General features: G+C 43.7%; 1 pseudogene; it reads right to left on the reverse strand.

Moving 5' to 3' along the window:
- Positions 1-244: 244 nt before the first annotated feature.
- LOC140492307 (15-hydroxyprostaglandin dehydrogenase [NAD(+)]-like) lies at positions 245-10,350 on the reverse strand (annotated as a pseudogene).
- Between the last annotated feature and the right edge of the window lie 10,733 nt (positions 10,351-21,083).

Here is a 21,083-nt window from a genome sequence, read left to right on the forward strand (position 1 = left end):
TGCTTCAAGTCATCTGTGTAAGATAGAATTTGAAGTCTTTATGCCCTCGGGTCATATGTTATGATATCACAAGAGAATCATCAGCATGCTTCTTATGAGAATGTAACATCGCCTTGATCAGTTCTCATTTATCATCAACAATTTAATATGAAAACACCAGTTAAAATATGAATTATTTTATATTTGAAAAGGTTTTAAGTTTTGGATGTTCTCAGTGACCTGTTGCTTGAATACACTGAGGTTCCTAAATAGATTTTGGATTTTCTGTAAGAATTGTAGGGATGACTTTATACTCAAGCTTGCCATTTTCCAACAACTTCAGCGATGCTCCACTCCTGGTCTGATCCATGACGAGCTGCAAGAATCACTCTGCAATGTGTGAAGTCCTGTAAAAGTCAGATGGTGATCATGAGCATTCTGTTCGTTTAAAATACCCCACCATTAGAACATAAATCCTTCCAGTATATTAAGGCAGCACACCACTTGGACTTCTACCCAATCTGGGAGAATCTAACGAAACAGCCAACATCACTGATTTCCAGTAGACATTCCCGGGTAGTTTGCATATCGACTCTCATCATTCTGCAGACTCATCAAATCAAACATGCAAATTCTCAGGTTAATGCTGATGATCCAGAATTCAATCTGTGTCATTTTGTGGTTACCACACCAGTCATTTCTGAAAGACATTACAAATACTGCATGTAGACATTTGAACATGTTTTCATCCTCTCAATTCCCACCCCACTTCCTGATTATGTTCAAACTCACTTCAGAACTCCAAGGTTGGCTATCATCAGCTCAAGTTTCTCCTTGTGGTCTGGAGCCTTCACTGCTTTCAGATCTGTCAGAAGCTTAGTGTCGACGAAGACAGGACACAGCGCTTGTAATCGAACCCCATGCTTCTCAAGGCAGGTCAGCTGAAAGCAGAAACTTTGTAATGTCTCATACTCTTTGAGTTTTATAGACCTTTACAACTTCCTGACAGGAAGCTCTCAGATGTTAGTTTATGTGGAGTTTTGTGATGAGGGCCCATCCTGACTGCAGCAGACTGGGGGAATCAGGAATCCAGTCCAAGTTCCTGGAAAGTGTTTGTGCTTTGTGTGAGGCTCACCTGAGAGGCAACATAATTCAAACACATGTAACAATTAGGGTCATCAATACATTCAATCTGATTAGACTTGCCTCTCAAACCCCATACCCTGGGGTCATTTTTACCTGGAGATATTAAACGCTTGGAGCAAGTCGACCTCCATGTAGCCCCACACCCTTTTACCAATAATCAGTTTGAGGTGTGTCTCCTGCCCCATGTATGATGATCTAACCACCAGTGAAGAAAGTGAGGACTGCAGATGCTGGAGATCAGAGTTGAGAGTGTAGTGCTGGAAATGCACAGCCGGTCAGGCAGCATCCATGAGCAGGAGAATCATGTTTCGGGCATAAGCCATTCATCATCCCATCCTGATGAAGTGCTTATGCCCGAAACATCGATTCTCCTGCTCCTCGAATGCAGCCTGACCTGCTGTGCTTTTCCAGTACTATACTCGATCTAACTGCTAGTGTCGATAAATGAGAACCAGGCAATGCAGTATATTTGGATTTCACTGGAAAGATAACACAAGAGTTCATGGTATTGTTGCTAATAATATTAACATGCATAAACAATTAGGAAGGAAGAAGCTCATTTTTTGAATTGACAGACTGTGTCATCTGGAGGGTCACAATGATCAGTGTTGGGGGCTAAGGCATTTGCACTCTATGTTAATGAATTTTGCAAAGAGAGTATTATATCGACATTTGCTAGACATTCAAAGCTAGACAAAAATGGCAGCTGTGTGGAGGTCACAAAGCGGTGGTAATAATGCTTAACCAGGTTAAATAATGTCGAGTAACAAAGTGGTGGACGAATTGTCATTTTATAAGTATGCACTTGTTCACTTTGTTCATTTTTGTCATCAAGTAGAATATTTAAAAGGCTTGAAATTTGTGAAGGTTGATGTTTAGAGAGATTGGTGTGTACTCATTAAAGGAAAACAATGCTCACATGTCGATGCAGCAAACATAAGGCCTGCTGAAGGGCCTATGTCCAAAACGTTGATTCTCCTGCTCCTCGGATGCTGCCTTACCTGCTGTGATTTTCCAGCACCAAGCTCTCACCCCAGCTAACAAGTAAGAAGGCAAACAGCATGTTGGCCTTAATTGCAAGAGATTAGAATACAGGCATGAGGAAGTCATTCATTGGAGATTAGAACCCAGGAATAAGGAAATAATTGGTGGAGGTATCATTCACATGCACATTGTGTTTGACTGAAGGACCCTGTATTAGGAAGTGGGAGCTGGTGTTTTGAAAGCCACTGCACATGCCTTACTTCCAATTTCCTGCCAACCCCCACCACACAAGCTGCATCTCATCAACACTCGCCACTATCTAGGGATCCATCCTCCTCCACACCCACATGTAGTATTGACAATACCCACCATTCCATTAATGGAGAGGAAGGCCTAAAGCTGTTCAGAGGAGTGCCTGAATACCAGGACATTGTGTTGGGGCCTCCAGGAGAGAAGTGATGCCAGGCTCTTCACGGTTCTCCTAGTGATAGGTGAGGTCCCTGTAAGATGTTCTCCTATCTTTAGAAGAATGAGAGGTGGTCTAACTGATCTTTGCAAATTTCTGACAGGGCTTGTCAGAGGAGACATTGAGTCAGAAGTCGCATAGTTATAGTCCACCAGGTTTATGTGAAATCAGACAAGCATTCGGAGCACAGCTCATTCATTAGGTGTAATGGAGCAGTGATTTCAAACAAAACTGTTGGAGTATAACCTGGTGTTGTGTGACTTCTGACTTAGCCTACCCCAGTTCAACACCAGCACGTCTTCATCAAGAATACATGTAGAGATTGTTTCACCTGGCTTGGGAATCTAAAACACAGGGAGCACAAGGGTTTTGTGCACAATCATTTTGGCCTGAGAAGAGGAAAATTGAGGAAATTCTGTCAAAAGTTCATGAATATTGAAGCTCTCCATCCCAGAAGATTGTATTTCCATTGCTGAGATAGATCTTTGGTCCCTCAGAATCACTGGGTGTGAGGATAAGTCAGGAAAATGGTGTTGAAGCCCAAAACCAGTCTTGATTGTACTAGTTTTGGTGCAGACATGGTCAACTAAAACTCCTATTTCATAAGTACCATAATTGTGACTTGGGATCAGCTGCTGGGATTGCAGAAGAAATGGAGCCATGGAGTTTGAAACAAGCTCAGTCCATGGACCAGCAGAGGCCAGTCTTGCAGATCCCAGTTTGGTGCATGGTCACAGGTTTGCACAGGCAGCGCAATAGCTTTGGTACCCTCCATATCAATGTATGGCATTACTTACTCAATCCCACTATGTGAGAGTGTGGATCCTTACTTACTGGCGACATTCACGGTCAACATTGACAGAGTTTTGGGCACTAAGGTTATCAAGAGGTAGGGTGAGAAAATTAAGTCAAGGTACTTACTGAGGAAGCAGAGCAAGCTTGAGGGACCATGTGGCCTGTTACTTGCTCTACAGCTGGTGCTTGTTCTTAGATTCTTACAAGGTATTAGTGCATTATTTATACAGAAAGCCTTTACCCTTTGCATTATAATACAGCACTCACAGACAATGACGTAGTGAATCCTACTACTCGGTGCTTTGAGGCTGAATAAACTGGTCTAAGGAAGAAAGGAATCAGACCTCTTCACCATGAAATAGCAGAGAATTAGCTGGAACACTCCACCAAACAGAAATATGTGTATATATGGAAATACACTGGCACAGAAACAGGTCACCTAAGTCATGTCAACATTTACCCCTTACATGAAGAATAGTCCTGATTACGTTTGTCAGCATTTATTTAATTTAAAATGTGAAGGAAAGCTGAGCAGGAAACTGTCAGTCATAAGTAACTTCTCTGAAAGCAAAAAATGCTGGAGATCACAGCGACAGGCAGTAGGCATGGAGAGTGAGAGCAAGCTACCATTTTGAGTCTAGATGACTCTTCACCAGAGCTGAAGTGAAGTGTGAACTGTGAAGAGGGCAGCATTTATGTTATAGTGTGGAGCTGAAGATGTGGAGTACTTGTGGGAGAAAGGTTTTTGATAGTTCAGATAGTTAGAATGGCAGAACAATGGTGTGTCTAAGTGCCAGACTAGAAAGAACAGACAGTCCCACTGAAGTGGGATGAGGGGAGAACGGACTTGGTAACAGAGAATGTAACAAGCAAAGCTAAAGAAAGGGAAGGAATCTATGTGGATTCTCCATAATTAACCTCTCCATGGCAATGCTTCTACCAAGAGGGTGACGTGGTAGCTCAGTGGTTAGCACTGCTACCTCATGGTGCCAGGGACCTGGGTTCAATTTCAGCCTCAGGCGACTTGTCTGTGTGGTGTTTGTGCATTCTCTCCTTCTCTGCGTGCATTTCCTCCAGGCATGTTGGTTTCCTTCTAGAGTCAAAGATGTGCAGGTAGGTGAATTGGCCATGCTAAAGGTCCAGAATTGTGCAAGTTAGGTGAAGAAGCCATGGGCAATATAGCGTTACAGGGTTGGGGTGAATTTGGGTGAGATGCTCTTCAGAGAGTCGGTGTGGACTCAATAGGCCTGTCTTCACACTATGGATTCTATGAAGTGGGTACTTCTGTCAACCAATCTGTACACTCCTCACATTTGGGATAAATGTAGTTTTTCCCTCACTTTGGTTTTCCTTGGCATTGTCCTGATGAATGTAAGACAAAATGGGTTGTTATTCAGCTATACTCTGTATTTGTATGCCACAAAGGGACGGTTTAGATAAATACTAGTCAGTACACTGGAGATATCCCATGGTCCTCTTTGAAACAGGAGTAATGGTAACGTTTATATCCCCTGAGGGGGCAGGCATAGTCTCATTTTAACATCTCAGTGACTAATAGCAGAGCAACATTCCCTCATTGCTAAACTGAAGTGTCAGCGTAAATTGTTGGGACGGAGTTAGGCTAGGCACATATTTTTAGTAAAGAGAGAGGGCCGTGAAATAGAGGACTTCTGTTTTGGATAAGGCTAAAGATATCAGGAACATGGTGGCTCAGTGGTTAACACCGATGCCTCACAGTACCATGGACCCGGGTTCAATTCCTGCCTTGGGCAACTGTTTTTGTGGAGTTTGCACATTCTCCCTGTGCCTGTGTGGGTTCCCTCCAACAGTCCAAAGATGTGCAGGTTGGGTGAATTGGCCATGCTAAATTGCCCGTAGTATTAGATGCATTAGTCAGGGGTGAATGTAGGGGAACAGGTCTGGGTGGGTTACTCTTTGGAGGGTCAGTGTGAACTGGTGCGGCCGAAGAGTTTGTCTCCACACTGTAGGGTTTCTTATCTAATCTGAGGCTTTTAGGTGAATGTGATTATGCTGAGTCATTCAGGTCTGCTAAGAGTTAAGATTGCAAATCATTAACTACTATTACTTTCAAATAAGGACAGAAGATTCAAGTTTGGTTAAGTACACAGAGAAGAGAACCCCTCTGGTGCTTACCTTCCACCCTACCCACCTTCGCATAAACCAAATCATCCAACGACATTTCCGACACTTCCAAGCGGACCCCACCACCAGGGATATATTTCCCTCCCCACCCCTTTCCAGCTTCCGCAAAGACCATTCCCTCCGTGACTACCTGGTCAGGTCCACACACCCCTACAACCCACTCTCCCATTCTGGCACCTTCCCCTGCCACCGCAGGAATTGCCCACACCTCCTCCCTCACCTCCATCCAAGGCCCTAAAGGAACCTTCCACATCCATCAAAGTTTTACCTGCACATCCACCAATATCATTTATTGTATCCGTTGCTCCCGATGCGGTCTCCTCTACATTGGGGAGACTGGACGCCTCCTCGCAGAGTGCTTTAGGGAACATCTCCGGGACACCCGCACCAATCAACCATACCACCCTGTGGCCCAACATTTCAACTCCCTCTCCCACTCTGCCGAGGACATGGGGGTCCTGGGCCTCCTTCACCACTGCTCCCTCACCATCCGACACCTGGAGGAAGAATGTCTCATCTTCCGCCTCGGAACACTTCAACCCTTCAACTGTTTTCTCATTTCCCCTTCCCCCACCTCACCCCAGTTCCAAACTTCCAGCTCAGCACTGTCCCCATGACTTGTCCTACCTGCCTATCTACCTTTCCACCTATCCACTCCACCCTCCTCTCTGAGCTATCACCATCATCCCACCCCCATCCACCCATTGTACTCTTTGCTACCTTCCCCCACCCTCCTCCCAGACCTATCACCTTCATCCCCATTCCCACTCACCTATTGTACTCTATGCTACTTTCTCCCCACCCCCACCCTCCTCTCATTTATCTCTCCACCCTTCAGGCACTCTGCCTGTATTCCTGATGAAGGGCTTTTGCCTAAAACGTTGATTTTACTGCTCCTCGGATGCTGCCTGAACTGCTGTGCTTTTCCAGCACCACTAATCCAAAATAAAGCACACACTTGGCACAGATCTGTTTCTGAAGCAGCCTAGGAAATCCTTGATTTTCAGCAAGGTTTCAAAGAATACCACTACAAGAGATACCCTTGATCAGGAGGTGTGGCTAAGACAGTGAGAGGAATTCCATCCCAGCCAGTGTGCATTATTTGTTTAAGTCCTTTATAAATTAATTGTATTTATAGAGCTCTAAGTGTCTCTGTTATATCTTTGTCTATGTATATCCTGTTGTCTTTTCCTGTTGCTTTCCAGGAAAAGACCCATCAGAGGCCAACCATAGTTGTGGTTGGCCTCTGATGGGTCTTTTCCTCTTGCTCCTTGGATGCTGCCTGGCCTGCTGTGTTTTTCCAGCATCACATTTTTCAACTCTGATGGGTCTTGTCCTGGAAAGCAAGGCTGATGCAGATTCATTACATTTTTGGCAGTACAGACCCGATGGACCAAACAGCCTCTCCTGTTCTGTGAGATTCTATGGACTATTAAACAGTGACCAACAAATCCAGTGAGGGACGAAGGAAAAACCCAAAGTGATTCAAATGTAATCATCTTGTGATTGTGAGAGAATGGTTTGAGGTGAATGACACTTGAAGGGAAGTTACAGAAGTTGAATGATGTTGTGAGTTGAATCAGATGACCGGCAGCTTGTGTGGAAGTTAAATATCTTTTCCTTTGTTGTATATTATGTGAAAAATCAGCTTTGCCCTTAATTGTATTTTGTCCACTGTGGAAGTTTTCCAGAATCCTCTGGCAATGCTTTGAATATACATTCATAAACTATTGTTACTTTGCTGAATTAGCTGCTATGGAGGCGATATTAACAATCACTCCTCCTTTCCCTCCAGTCTCTTTACTCATGTGCTGTATTCCCAGATAAGTTCCTTTAATTACACTGACCTACAATACAAGTATCATAGGAATCATCAGGCAGCAGGCCATTCAGTTAATGTGAAAATACTGACATGTACAGACAGTTGCAAAATGAAGGCAACCTGGTTACTGGAATAAACCGATTGATCCACGAATGAAGAGGATATATAGTGGAATGAGCGAACTAGTTACTGTGATGTGAAGATTGTTCAGTGGGTGGATCAACAGTTTGGTCGGATGGATTAGATCAATCAGTAACTTGGTTAATTTATATTCCAGATTCACATCAATGCGGTATATTTTGAGCAAGTATGTTTATGAATAACTGTAATGACCAAAGTTTTCAGCACCACACACTTTGACTCTAATTTACTGCATTGGCAGTCCTCATTTTCTCTGAGTTGATTATATTAAATGGGGTGTGGTCATAGCCCACTGACATCTACAGGAAATTGATGAGCATGTGGCTGACAGAGAGCAGAGATGAGGAGCACATGCTCTGGTGTGCAATATGTGACTGGTGATGGTGTTTTGCAGCAACTGGTCTCAAGCTTCTACTCTTCATTGCACTTAGTAATGAGTTGGGTTTTTATTCATTCCTGGATGGAATGGTCTTCACCCAGGTCAACTTTGATTGCCCGTCCTCATTTCCTTTGAGAAAGTGATAGAGGTACTATTTTATTTTATTATTTATTCATTCATGGAATATGGGCATCGCTGGCTGGGCCAGTATCTATTGCCCATTCCTAATTGCTCAGAATGCAGTTAATCGCCGAGAAGTGTGGCTCTGGAATCACACATCGACCAGAGTATGGAAGGGCAGTAGATTTTCTTCCCTAAAAGATGTTAGTGAACCAGGTGGATTTGTCCAACAATTGACAAATAGTTCATGGTAGCAATTATACCAGCTTCTAATTCCAGATTTTGTTTTGTTGAATTTAAATGTCACCATGAGCCCTGATAGGACTTGAACCCGGGTCTCCAGAACATTAGGCCTTAGTGGCTACTATTATAGTGACATTCTCACTAACTCACAAAAGCAGTGAGCATATTTATGTGAGGCTGGTGCTTGAATAGCCTGTGTGACACCTCTCTCAACATCCCGAGTTGATAGTCCTGAGGAGGACTTTGCTGTATTAACTTTGCTGTTTTTATCATTCCTGATGCTTAAGATGGTGTCAGATGGTCCTTTACCTTTCTTTTTTATTCATCTTTGCTGTGGTAGTTTTGTGCAGCTGTATGCTGTGGTAGGCCATTTTAGAATCGATCATAATGGTGTAGACTCGGGGCAGACTGGGTAAGATCCTCAGATTTCCCATCAGATTTCCTTCCCTGAAGAATGCAAGAGAAGTAGACAGGTTTTTAGGACAATCTGGTAGCTTTGTGATCTCCATTCATTGACCTGTCTTTTGCCGTGTTATCATGGTCAGATTTGTATAACTGGCATTAGGGCATTAAGCTTGGGTCTTTGCATTACTAGTCTAGTAACATTCCTGCAATGCTACCCCTCCCCTGAATGTTTTGAATTTTGAAAAGGATTTGGTTAGATTAGGTAGATTTGGATAAATGCTTCCCACTGGAGGGGAATAATTTAAAATGAGAGCAAAACCTTTGTGGAATCGCAATAAAAGCATTTCTTCATGCAAATATTAATTGAAATGTTATTCTTTCTTCCAAACAACTATTGCTGAGGGGAACAAATGGACCTTTGAAGAGAAAGATAATTTGTTGCTGGGTAAGGTTGTCTGATGATAAGAAGCAAAAGCATTCAAATGCAATTAATGTTGAGATTCTGTATTCTCTAACTGAGTAGTGAAACAGATTCAACATGCTGACTGGTCTGTTTTGAAACATAGAAACATTCTGGTTTTTAATTTGTCTGTGGGATGTGGGCATCACTGATCAAGCCATTACTTATTGCCCATTCGTAGCTGTCCTTGAGAATGGATAACCCAGGATATTTGTAGTTCAGAATTCAGTGATGGCAATGCCATTGCATATATGTGAAGTTAAGATTGTCTCATGTTGGAGAAGATCACTGCCTTGCACTTGCATGTTGTGAATGTTACTTGCCACTTATCAGCCCAAGTGTGAATGTTGTTCAAGCCTGCTGTGTATGGATATTGAATTTTCTGACTCATCTGACTCATGCAAATACTGAGTGATAGAGTCACAGCAGGAAGCAGCAGAGAAACAGGCCCTTCAGTTCATCATATCTATGCTGACTAACAAACAACAAAGTATGTTAATCCCATTTACCTCCACTTGCTTTGCTCTGGCATTTTAAGTGCTCGTTCAGATGCTTCTTTAATATTGCAAGAGCACCTGACTCCAACACCCTTTTAGCCAGTGCATCCCATATATCCACCACCCTCTGAGTGGAAATTTCATTCCTCAGGTCTTCTGGAAAACACTTACTCCTCAATTTATGTTTTCAGCCATTGGTCTGAGATACATCTGAAATGGGGAAGAAAATTTTACAGTTTCCCCTGTCTTTGCCTCCAGCATCTGCAGTCATCACTTTCTCCCAGTTTGCCTCCATAGGCTTGTGTAACTAAATCAGATCACTCCTCAAACTTCTTTGCTGCGGGGAAAATAATCCCATCCTATCCTATCCTATCTCTCCTTACAAAGAAACTTTCCATCCCAGTTGTCAGATGTTTCATTATCAAGGATGATCTATTCATGCAAACAATTGATGAATTTTCCTGATCTTTGCCTCGGGAAATGTGGTTGACCAAGGCCTAGACAGAACCTTTTCACCAAACCCTCTTGCTGCTGAATCAGAATGTTTGGAGATTCTCACAGGGAACCCTTCTATTGGCAGTGCATGGAATGGGAAGAGTGCTCCCAGGGTGCTTCCTGTTTCCCCACAATCAGCAACATCAAAATCCTGAAATATAAGCCACCTGTAGATTTGCAAAAAGCATCTCCCCTCCTCCATATACTCACCTGGAAAATGGTAATGGTGTGCAACATCAAACCATTGAGGAGCATCCTGGTTTCCTAGCAAGAGGCAACAAGCCTTAATCTTTTGACCAGAACTGGATAGACTCTGAGAACAATCATCAAGAGAATTGAGATACTAAAGTAGAACATGTACTCACTCCTTGGGCACTAAACCAGGACCATCTGAACCAAGACCTACACAAGAAACATGTACTGAGACCACAAGGGTTTAAACAAGGAACAATTGAACTGAGATCCTCTGCCAGGAACACTGAGACCCTCAAACCGAGGAAGATGAAAAATGTGAGCAGTATAAATTAGTGCCTGAGGAAAGACTGAGTACTGAATTCTGGAATCTGTGCTCCCAATGAAGCATCCCATTTCTGGCTGGATATTTACACGCTGCTCTGAGGGCACATTTTTAAAATGTAAATGCATCCTTGTGCTCCTTTTTCAGCACATGGAAGTTGATCCTCAATGCTGTACTGATTATATTTAATCGTATTGCATTGTGTAATCTTACTAATGCCAACAATGTAACTCCCATTCATACTCACTCCAGCTAATTGTTACTCCCACTGGTTGCAGCAAAGTGTCTGTTTAGAAAACAGTCAGTCAGATTGAACAAGTCAATGTTGACAAAATTAGTGTTTGTTTTAGTACCTTTCAGCTAATTCTCAGACGTTACATCATGTGGAAGGAACAAAATATTCTCAGTTCCATAGATTTGTCCAAAGGCAGCTTTGGTAGCTTCCCCTCTGGATACATTGATATCCAACAGACTCACCTAAAGGAAGAAAACATGGTTGAGTCCTAAAGTAAACATGTGGGTTGGTCAATGTGTCTGAGGAGAGCTTGGGTCAGTCAATGGCTCATTTCAAACCCTCTTTCCAACTCTGACCAGGCCATTGAAAACTAAACACTCAACGTATTCTGAAATTTTCTGAATGCACTTCAGATGGACGATCCGTCAGCACTGATTTGGTGCAGCGTTCCTCGGAGGACATAGTGCAGAGATTCCCCCTTTCTGGGGCATGAGCTGCTGGATTAAAATGAGTAAAGAGTTCAGTTGACCCAAAGCTTCTCTTAAAAGCAACAGTGGGTGTAGAAGGTGTGTAGGTGTAGCATAATTGTGTTATTAACCCAGGGGAGCAGCATAATGCTCAAAGGATATGGGTTCAAATGGCACTAAGAGAACTGGTGGTATTTTAAAGCTGAGAGAGGACCTGTTGGAGGTGTCATAGGTTATGCGGTTCATGGACCAGATGGATGTCAAGCACCTGTTCCTCTCAGTTGAAGGGCCAGTAATAAGGAGGCATTATTTTAAAATGAAATGCATAAGATTTAGAGGTTATTTGAGGAAGGCTTTTTTTCACCGAGAGCATGGTGGGGATCCAGGCTGCATGCGCTGGAGAATTGTTGAGACGAGAAACCTCACAACCTTTAACAAGTACTTAAATGAGCTCTTGAAGTTGTGTAGCATTTAAGGCTATGGGCCAAGTGCTGGAAAGTGGGAAAAGTGTAGATTTAGTGTAGTTTTTATCAGGGGAGACCCGATGGGTCTGAGGGCCTCTTCTGTACTGTGTGAATCTATGCTTCTGTCATCGTAAAAGCAAGTGGGTAATGTATAAGTAGTATTTTGGGAAGGATGGGTGAAATATACAGGTTGAAGAGTTAAGATGACAGCAAGGCAGATAGGTCAGGAGTTGTTAAGATTTGGGGTCAGAAGCCAAGTCAAGTGATGGTGCTGAGTCAGTTTTGGGAGCATGGGGGAGGAGTTGGATCAGGAATGATGATACTGAATGGGAGGAAATGAGCTGGAAAGTGGGATTGGGACAGGTGATTAGAGCAAGTCAGGTAGGGTAGAGGGTTTGTCAGTCAATGTGCCAGAAGTTTAGTTGACTATTGGGGGCTAGTCAGGTCATATTGGGAATGAGGGTGTCAAGGGAAAGCTTGGTTGGGTGGTCAATGTGAATGATTGCGGTTCAGTTGTGTTGTTCTCCTGGAGGTTTAAGACTTTATTGTCAAACATTTCCACGGTACTTATCTAGACATGCAATGTGACACAACCAAACTCTGCAGCATGAAATCCAAGCTTTTTGGGGGGATGTGGATATTACTAGCTAGACCAGCATTTATTGCCTGGTCCTATTTGCCCTTGAGTAGGTGGTGGTGAGCAGCTTTCTTGAACCACTACTGTGCACCTTCTGTGGTTTAACCCACAATGCCATTAGGGAGGAAGCTGCAGGGTTTTGATGCAAAGATCCAAAGATAGTCACAGAACGGCGATATATTTCCAAGTCAGCATGTGAGTGGCTTGGGGGGCAACTTTCAAGTTTGGTGTTCCCATGTATCTACTACCCTTATCCTTGGAAATAGAAGTGGTCAAAGTTTTGGAAGGTGCTGTACAAGGATGTTTGGTGAACTGCTGCAGTGCATCTTATTTGTAGCACTCACTGCTGCTTCTGAGCATTGGTGGTGGAAGGAGTCAATACTTGTGGATGTGGTGCCAATCAAGCGGGCTGCTTTGTCCTGGATGGTGTCAAGCTTCTCGAGTGTTGTTGGAGCTGCTCCCATCCAGGCCAGTTGGGAGTATTCCATCACACTCCTGATTTGTGCCTTGTAGATAAGGGACATGTTTTGGGGATTCAAGAGGTGAATTACTCACCACAGTATTCTTACCTTCTGACCTGTTCTTGTAGGCATTGAATTTATGCAACTTGTCAAATTGAGTTTCTGGTCAATGTTAATCCCAAAAATAGTGGGGGATTAAATCATAGTGACACCACAGAAAGTCAAGGAGTGGGAGTTAAATTGTTTCTTATCAGTGATGGTCTTTATTCATTCATGTGAAGAGGTTATCACTGGCCAAGCCAGCATTTATTGCCCATCCCTAATTGTCCAGAGGGCAGGTAAGCATCGACCACATTGCCATCGGTCTGGAGTCAAATGTAGGCTTGACCAGTAAGAATGGCAGTTTCCTTCCCTAAAGAACATTAGTGACCCAGATGGGTTTTTCTAACAAGCGACGATGGATTCATGGTCATCATGAGATTCTGAATTTCAGATATTTATTGAATTCAAACTCTGCAAACTGCTGTGGCTCATTTTGAACCTGGGTCTCCAGAATATTATGTGGATCTCTGGATGAGCAGTCTAGCAATAATACCAGCAGGCCATTGCCTCCCCCATAAATGGTCACAGTCCAGCATTTGTGTGGCACTAGATTTATCTGCCTCTTGTTAATGCAAGCTTGGATCTCATCCAGCTTTGTTTGCATTTGAACATGGAGAAAGTGAGTACTGCAGATGCTGGAGATCAGAGCTGAAAAATGTGTTGCTGGAAAAGCGCAGCAGGTCAGGCAGCATCCAAGGAGCAGGAGAATCGGCGTTTTGGGCATAAGCCCTTCTTCAGGAACAAGGAAGGTGTACCAAGCAGGCTAAGTAAAAGATAGGGAGGAGGGACTTGGGGGAACGGGTGTTGGGAATGCGATAGGTGGAAGGAGGTTAAGGTGATAGGCCAGAGAGGGGATGGGGGTGGAGAGGTCGGGAAGAAGATTGCAGGTCAAGAAGGCGGTGCTGAGTCCAAGGGTTGGGACTGAGATAAGGTGGGGGGAGGGGAATTGAGGAAGCTGGAGAAATCTGCATTCATCCCTTGTGGTTGGAGGGTTCCTAGGCAGAAGATCAGGCGCTCTTCTTCCGGGCGTCGTGTTGCCATGGTCTGGCGATGGAGGAGGCCAAGGACCTGCATGTCGTTGGTGGAGTGGGAGGGGGAGTTAAAGTGTTCAGCCACGGGGCGGTTGGGTTGGTTGGTCCGGGTGTCCCAGAGGTATCCTTTGAAATGTTCTGCAAGTAGGCGGCCTGTCTCCACACTGTAGAGGAGGCCAGATTGGGTGCAGCGGATGCAGTAAATGATGTGTGTGGAGGTGCAGGTGAATTTGTGACGGATATGGAAGGATCCCTTGGGTCCTTGGAGGGAAGTGAGGGGGGAGGTGTGGTAGCAAGTTTTGCATTTCTTGCGGTTGCAGGGGAAGGTGCCAGGAGTGGAGGTTGGGTGGGTAGGGGGTGTGGACCTGACGAGAGAGTCGTGGAGGAAATGGTCTTTCCGGAACGCTGATAGGGGAGGGGAGGGAAATATATCCTTGGTGGTGGCGTCTGTTTGGAGGTGGTGGAAATGATAAAGGGTGATACGATGTATCTGGAGGTTGGTGGGGTGGTAGGTGAGGACCAGTGGGGTTCTGTCCTGGTGGCGATTGGAGGGGCGGGGTTCAAGGGCGGAGGAGCGGGAAGTGGAGGAGATGCGGTGGAGAGCATCGTCAACCACGTCTGAGAGGAAATTGCGGTCTTTGAAGAAGGAGGCCATTTGGGTTGTTTGGTATTGGAATTGGTCCTCCTGGGAGCAGATGCAGTGGAGGCGAAGGAATTGGGAATATGGGATGGCGTTTTTACAGGGGGCAGGGTGGGAGGAGGTGTAATCTAGGTAGCTGTGGGAGTCGGTCGGTTTAAAGTAAATGTCCGTGTTGAGTCGGTCGCCCGAGATAGAAATGGAGAGGTCTAGGAAGGGGAGGGAGGAGTCTGAGACAGTCCAGGTAAATTTGAGGTTGGGGTGGAAGGTGTTAGTAAAGTGGATGAACTGTTCAACCTCCTGGTGGGAGCACGAGGTAGCGCCGATACAGTCATCGATGTAGAGGAGGAAAAGGTGGGGGGTGGTGTCAGTGTAGCTGCGGAAGATGGACTGTTCCACATGTCCGACGAAGAGGCAGGCATAGCTGGGGCCCACGGTATGTGAAAACTTCTTTAGGTATGAAAAACAAAAATGTTTGGTGAAAACAAAATGTGCATGCATTTTATGCAGAGTCAGCAGAATTTATAATGAAGAAATGGCAAAGAAACTAAATGTTTACTTGGGCCTGTTTTCACTAAGAAAATCCAAGAAATCCTTTGGTTTGGAGGAAGTGGGAGGATTAGAAAGAGAAGTTGTTCAGAGTGAGGACCAGTTCAGTCAGTCGAAGGAGGGTGTCAGTGGAAGGGTACTGGTTGGTTCGGCAGGAAAGGAAGAAGCAGAAGGCTTTGTGGCCTTCATGATGGGGGATGGAGGTGTATAGGGACTGGATGTCCATGGTGAAGATAAGGCGTTGGGGGCTAGGGAAGCGAAAATCATGGAGGAGGTGGAGGGCGTGGGTGGTGTCCCGAACGTAAGTGGGGAGTTCTTGGACTGAGGGGGACAGGAATGTGTTGAGGCATGCAGAGATGAGTTCGGTGGGGCAGGAACAGGCTGAGACAATGGTTCGGCCAGAGCAGTCAGGTTTGTGGATTTTGGGCAGGAGGTAGAAATGCCTAATTCCTAAACATAACAAAAATGGAAAGCTAGTTGCCAAATAGAATCCATTAGTCCTGAGCCAGCTCATCTTCAGAGAACATCTCCATTTCTGACCTTATGACAGAGGAAAGGTCATTGGTCATTATGAAGCAGCTGAGGTTGTTTGGTCGTGGACATCTCCAATATATTCCTCTCGTGGTGCAGTGATTGTATTTCTAGCCCTGAACTGTGAAATCTAGGCTCAAGTCCCACCTACTTCAGAGGTGTGAAACAACATCTCTCAACAGTTCACCTGGGAAAAATGGATGCAAGATATTCAGTCATGTATCCGGTATGATTGTTTGATGACATTAAATCTATGATGTGTTGGTACTGGGTTAGAACTTGTGTGGATAAAGTCAGAAGTCACACAATACCAGGTTAGTTCACCTGATGAAGGAACACTGCTCTGAAAGTTTGTGATTTCAAATAAACATTTTGGACTATAACCTGCTGTTGTGTGACATCTGATTAAATCTATGAGCTAGTATTATTTCTCTTGACATTGCAGTTATTTATTCTTAATACGACAATGCAATTTTATATGGAGAGGCAAAAAAACAATGCTGATTGTGTGATGATGCTGAGTGACAGCAGCGATCAACAAACAACCAAGTTATCAATAAAAAGGAATCAAGACAAGAACACACCTCTCCATGGGACCATATGATCACCAGTTTGGGACAAGTTGTCAAGGCTCCAAGACCCTATATCAATGTTGAATTATTTATTTTGTTAACACTTATGTTAAATGTGTGTATAATTACTGAATTGACAACATGTACCTCTGTACAATTATCTGTTTGGGATTGGTTTTCTTTGGAATATGGGAGATTTTGTACCATGTCCTGCAGATGATGTATCATAAAGGAATATACCTTTAAAGGATATGCATATGATGTCAGCACTGTATCTGCATGTGGCCTGTACTTATAAAGTTTTCAGGCTCCATCTTGCAGACCTCTGTCCTCTTACAGCATAACAGCTGAGAGAAGATCAGAGTACATCTGACAGACATGGCTTAGGCCCAGGCACGCAAATCATTTACTGAAGCTTCCAATTTTTCTGGGACAACAAACAGCTTCTGACTATTACAGCTAAAATTAACTAGAAAGCCGGGCGTATGAGAACTGGCTGCTTCCATTCAAACTGTTGCAACTTTTCAAAAAAAAACTAAAGACCTCACTTAGGCTCTTACCAGTAATTAGTTTTGAACCTTAACCGTTACAACCTCTTTAAAACAAAAACCCCAAGACAAGATACGAAAGTGACAGTGTTGTCACATGGGATGGCACATTGCAGCTATACATTGGTGAGGCCACGTTTGGAATGCTGTGTTCCGTTCTCATCTCCCTGCTCAAGGAAAGAAGCTGTTAAACTTGAAAGGAAGCAGAAAAGACTGACAAGTATGTTGCCAGGACTGGAAGGCTTGAGTTGGACGGAGAGGCTGAATGGGCTCGTGCTTTTCTCGCTGGAGCATGGGAGGCTGAGGGGCGACCTTTTAGAGGTTTATGAAATCATGAGGGGTATGGGTAGGGTGAATATTCAAGATTATTTTCTGAGGGTGGGGTAGTCCAAAACTAGAGGAGAAAGGCTTAAGGTGAGAGGAGAAAGATTTTAAAACGATCTAATGGGCAACCTTTTCATGTAGAAGGTGGTGTTTGTATGGAATGAGCTGCCAGATGGAAAGAAGTGCAATTAAGTGATTTTAAAGACATTTGGACAACTCCACAAAACAAGAGAGGTTGAGAATGATATGGTGTCAATGCTGGCAAGTGGGTTGAGGTGAGATTGGAATGTCTGGTTGGTTGGGAGGAATTGGACTTAAGGGTCAGTTTCTGTGCTGTAGGAGTCTATAACTTTACAACGGCCAATTTTGCTGACAGAATGTAGGTGTTCTCCAAAGCAGTTACCCATTGTAGGGGACCACATTGTGAGCAGTGATTACGTAGAGTAAATGGAGTGAAGTGCAGGTAAAGTGCTGCTTCACCTGCAACTTGTGTCTGAAGTGTTAGGTAGTGAGGAGAGGGGATGTAGATGGGCATGTGTTACACCTTCTGCCATTGAATACTTACCCACAGATAATTCCTGTAAATTGCTGGAATATAGTTTTCTTTACAATTCAGTTCCAAACTAAAATCTTATTATTGAACCGAAATTTTGTGTACTGCTAGCTCCAGATCAATTGTCGGGTTAACACAAACAACTGCATTTCTGAACACACTATGTGGTAATTGTCGCCTTTCTTTACATAGGGAAATTAACAGAAACCAATTCCGCTGAATCGTTATCTTAATGCTATTCTTCAGGAGGATTTCAGCAATTGCTTTCCCAATGCCTTAGGCAGCGCCATTCACCAGCGCAACTTTCCCCTAGAGCTTCATTATAGCACTGACGGTGGACTTTAGCGATTTGCCCCTGGACTTTATTGAAAGGTTTGCAGTTAACTTGTCATGAGTAAATATTTGTATGAACTGCTGACATTTACCTACCCAACGAAAGAGGAAAAACTCCAACGTCTGTTCAGTTTCCTCCCCATTCCTCCTTGATTTTGCACAAATCTGAAATTTAGTCACCCTCCCAATATGTCTTGCCCTCACATTTCTAGTTCTTGGCCAGCATCCACATTAGAGATTGGAATAGTTCCTCAGCCTTTAAACCAAGCAGCGTTGGATTAGAGAAAGGGCTATCATATCTGAGTTCACTCTGCCTTTAGCCTCTGCCTAGTACCCAGGCAGTGAGCTGTCATAACAAGTCCCATCCCCTTCAATTTGAAGAACTAAGAAACATGGATTTGGGAGAAGAATGGTGGGGATGTAAGAGGGCTTGTTCCGCGTGAACATATTGTCAATTACCATGGTCCATTTCTTCGAGGGTAGCTCACCCTTGCTGTGGTGCTGGCCTTATGCCCAAATGTGCTCCCAAAAGATACCCAGTATGCACTGGGTGCTCACTCCTACGTTTTCATCCAAATCCTTTGTACAAATGAGAAAAGGAGTGGACCTATCACTGATCCCTGTGGCACACCACTGGTCACAGGCCTCCAGTTGAAAAGCAACCCTCCACCAACACTCTCTGTTTTCTACGTCTGAGCCATTTCTGCATCAAAACCACTAGTTCTACCTGCATTCCATGAGATCGAACCTTGCTAAAAATGTGTTGCTGGAAAAACACAGCAGGTCAGGCAGCATCCAAGAAGCAGGAGAATCGACGTTTCGGGCATGAGCCCTGAAGAAGGGCTCATGCCCGAAATGTCGATTCTCCTGCTCCTTGGATGCTGCCTGACCTGCTGCGCTTTTCCAGCAACACATTTTCAGCTCTGATCTCCAGCATCTGCAGTCCTCACTTTCTCTTAGAAGATCTAACCTTGCTAGCCTGTCACCCATGAGGAACCTTGTCAAGGTGTTTTTGAGGGTTGTTTTACTGACTGAGGTCGGTAACAAGGGGTTTTATGCTGGAATTGGTGCTGGCAACGCTGTTATTTGTAATTTATATGAATGGTTTGATTGAAAGTGTGGATAGTGTGATTAGTAATTTTGCTGAAGACACAAAAATTAATGGATTTGTGGAAAGTTGTCAAACTACAGAGCAGAATCCAGATCGGTTGGAAAGTTGGGCTGAGAAATGACAGATAGAACTTAATCTGGACAAATGTGAGATGATGTATTATGGGAGGTCAGTTCTGGTGGCCACACAATAGTAAAGATCTGGACACTTTGGAGTAGATGCAGAAGAAGCTGACCAGGATAATTCCTGGATTGTAGTTTATTAGTTCAATGGAAGGGTTGGACAAACTTAGATTGTTTTTGCAAGAGGATGGAAGGCTGAGGGCGACTAGACAGATGTATGTAAAATGTATATTCTGTTGTAAAATATACTTTTGATTGTGGACCAAGAAATTGTTTTAAAACCAAGAAATGCTGAAAGATCATTGCATGTTTTGAAATCAACTACCTGACACTCAATGTCAGTTCTCTTTGCACAGTTGCTGGTCTAGCTGAAGTGCAGTTTGCAGATGAACTGCAGCTGTTGTGGCTGCAACTGGAGATTCAGCCTCTGTGACAATGCTCTGACTTGAAAAGGTGAATTCTGTCCTTTTTTTTGAGACCAGAGGTTGAAACAAAGGCGTCAAGTGGTCTGTTCCAAGCCAATTAAGTCAACAGCTTGTGATGCCTTGGGCTTTTTTCAAAGTTGTACCAATAGAAGCAGCATGATTGGGTGGAATCAGGCTCCCATAGAACCAGGGTTATTGTTCAGCATTCAGCAGTTGCTTGAGCCATGAAACTGTATGTGGAGTTTGTTTTTTTTCTCTCTCTCTCACAGAGCTGGACTTCAGAACTGAGCTGAGAGAACTGTGTGTGAGATAATCTACTTTGCTGAATTTGCCTTTGCCAAAGGCGTGTATATTGGATGGTCCTATATTTGGATTAATTGTTATTTGTTAGTCAATAATTTGTTAAATTTTTCAATACAGTTAATTTATTACAATTCTTCTTTATCTTGTTTGTATTTTAACTACTGCATAAGGATAAAGTGGATTTGGCTTATAGCCAAAAGCACAACCAATTTAATTTCATGTGGAATACAGCATCTTACACTTGCCTTTGAAGAAGAAAGATGTTAGGGTCTACCTACCTCCATGTTATATTTGAAGGGGGATTGGTCTAGTCCTTAACACCTCCAATACATAACTGATTGGTTTGTGGACTAGTAACCATTTAATGATAACAGAATTCTTCTGCTGCTAACAATTATGGGAATTATTCTCAGCTATGTGAGCAGCTTGTGGCTGTGAACAATGGAGGGAGAAGACATCAGACATTCACCAGATCAGGAGATCACTCTGTTCTCTGCCGTAAAAGCCACTTTACATGATTAAAACTGGTTTATAGGTTTAAGCCTGGGAGTCTCTGGAGAAGGAACGCCTGGTATCTCCCAACACCCTTGAGCTGCTCAGGGAGTGGTGGGCACCACAGGGAGTTGAGCATTTTATTTCCCCCTCCAACTCTATTTTGATTCAACCCCTGCACTCCCTGTCACTTTTTTGATGACACAGTATTGCCCTTTGATGAAAAGGGCACTGCTTGTCACTGGCCACTCTGGTGTTTCCTCTCTTCCTGGTAGTGGGAAGTGAATAAAGATTTGTACACCAGTTGTCTTTCACTGTGTCTCACAGCTTCACACAAACAACATGGGTGCTGGGGAAAATATAAGCACTATGGCTGTTAGGCGGTAGTGTGGTGGGGGGGAGAAAATTAAAAAGAAACAAATAAATGAAATGGATTTATCTTCCTTTCAGCAGTTGAAAGCTGGGACTATTCTGAAATGTGTCTCTCTCCTGAAATGTAAGATATTGGGCATGGTTAACTGTATTAAAGAATCCAACTGATATTTATGCAGCTAACTATTGTGAACAATTGTTA

This window comes from Chiloscyllium punctatum, chromosome 20 (assembly GCF_047496795.1).
Source record: "Chiloscyllium punctatum isolate Juve2018m chromosome 20, sChiPun1.3, whole genome shotgun sequence".
In the NCBI taxonomy this organism is placed as follows: Eukaryota; Metazoa; Chordata; class Chondrichthyes; order Orectolobiformes; family Hemiscylliidae; genus Chiloscyllium; species Chiloscyllium punctatum.